Genomic DNA, 2,144 nt, shown 5'->3' with positions numbered 1-2,144 from the left:
ATATTCGTTATTTTGGTAAATTTTTGAACAAACTTTAGTGGACGTGTGAGGTCTCAGTCTCTCAATAAAATGAACGAAATAAACATTTTACTCGAAAAAAGTAAAAGACCATAAGCAGACAATACAAAACAATTATTGGTGAAATGTCCCAGGGCAATTGTTTATTTCAATCCCTTTATTAAGTTCTTTTTTGTGCGAATGAAACATAAAAATGCAGCTGACCAGAAAAAGAACACAACATTCAGAGTTGAAAAAAAAACTAACAGCTAATCCGATCCGTAAAATATTGCCCCTGGGCTAACTCACCACCACCAGGGGGTCTGTAATGGCAGAACACGAATTGCCGAACAGACGAAAAAAGGATCTGAATGAACGTGGAGTTTATTGGCTAGCAACGCATCGTCTACGGCGGAAGGTAACAGAGCAAAGAAAAATGTTGTCGGAATGATTGTTTATTTTTGTATTTCACAACTTTTACGAAGTAAGCCAAATAATCGTTAAAACATATCCCTGTCCTTGCCGCAGGCAACGCGGCAGAAGGAAAAGCAAACGAAAATATTTCTCCCGCGCGTAGGAAATTGAAAAGGTGTTTTTCTTCGGAATAATTGCTATCGTGATGTGTTGTTTTTTTTTTCTTTTTTTGGCTGATTGAAAATGATCTGAAATGTGACGACGATTGATAGGTTAGGGAAAATAATTTGAAATTTCTTTGCGCCCCCTTACAGTTTTTTACTCGCTTAAACCACTCACTTTGAAGCAAAATTTGCGTTTTATTAGCTGCAATACCTACATTACAAAGGTATGGTAAAAAACGATTCAAGGCCGTACAGCTTCCCTGTACCGATTACGACCGGTCTTCTGCTGAGAGGTTCCTAAATTCTACTGATTTTCCATCCAAAAGTGTGCCATGTGGCGTTGCATAGCCGTAAAAAGGTATGTAAATTGAGCGGGTTAGCTCGTAAAATTTTACTGCTGAGGTTGTTTTCGAAATGGCATGCTTAGGCTAAATTTACCACTTCCAGAGAAAAGCGAGGCTACCGGAATGCTGAGCAGTAAAAGCAAATTGACAACTTTCAGACGACGGCGACGGCATGGAAAGTCAATTATTTTCACTAGGCAAAAAGTAACACTTGGTTCTATGGGGGAAGCGTTTGGGAATGGTAATGAAGAATTTATTTAAATGTATGAAGTATGTAAGTTTACCCAACATTTTTTGCTGGACCATAAAACACATTGGTGATTTTTCCCGTTTACCCTAAGCGTGAGGCGTTTTATGTAATGCGAACAAAATGTTAATTTACCATCTAGACTAACTAGGACCTCGAATGTAATCAATACGCTGCAACATGTGTCCGGAAATAGTTTCACTCAAATTCAAATTCTCTAGTTTTGTTTCTGAAGGAACAGAATTATGTAACACTTAGAGAAAATCTCACCTTAAACTTATTCCCCGAACAGCAATCTTCAAATGCAATAAATTATACGTTAAATATTAATAACGTTGCCGTTGCGGTTTAGTTTACCGGTTGAGAGAACTAGTTCCGGTACATCACGAACCCAAAAATATCCGTCTCTACAGAAGCGGCTCAATGGTCTAGGGGTATGATTCTCGCTTTGGGTGCGAGAGGTCCCGGGTTCAAATCCCGGTTGAGCCCAATTATTTTTAGTCTATTTTGTACTACAACGGAAGTACGATGCGTTCAGAAGAAGGAGGTTCTAATCACTATAAAAATCTTGCGATCAGTGAACAGTATAACGAAAATAACAGCAGTCCTAGGTTACTTCCTCGGGTTATATTAGAGATACTTCACAAAGGGTTTGAAATATTCTCATAACAGATCGTCACGTTCAGCCTGCCGTTTGTAAAATAGTATTGCGGCAAATGGTCGATGCAATGCGAAACCCCTAGCTTTTTCAATACGTGTTAGCATCCGTTACCATACGTTACTATCTTGAAGCGAAAGCTTTAGAGGTCGTATATGGGTCGGATGGTCGTATATCATTCCACTTCAAGTGACCGAGAAAAAGTTCAGAAGTGTAATCGACCTTCACGGATTTAAACAAATTTTGCCAGATTGTTCGTTTTTGGTCAGAAAGTGAAAATCCACAATTTGGTGCCGATCGGACATTTCCTCGTTTAAGAG

General features: G+C 38.9%; 1 non-coding gene across 1 annotated transcript; it reads left to right on the top strand.

Moving 5' to 3' along the window:
• The first annotated feature begins 1,583 nt into the window (after window positions 1–1,583).
• Window positions 1,584–1,655, top strand: Trnap-ugg (transfer RNA proline (anticodon UGG)). Its single transcript has one exon. It is a non-coding gene; the product is annotated as a tRNA-Pro (tRNA).
• Window positions 1,656–2,144: the final 489 nt, after the last annotated feature.

This window comes from Sabethes cyaneus, chromosome 2 (assembly GCF_943734655.1).
Source record: "Sabethes cyaneus chromosome 2, idSabCyanKW18_F2, whole genome shotgun sequence".
NCBI classification, from domain to species: Eukaryota; Metazoa; Arthropoda; class Insecta; order Diptera; family Culicidae; genus Sabethes; species Sabethes cyaneus.
The sequence above is the reverse complement of the archived record's forward strand: the minus strand, read 5'-3'. Positions and strand labels throughout refer to the sequence as shown.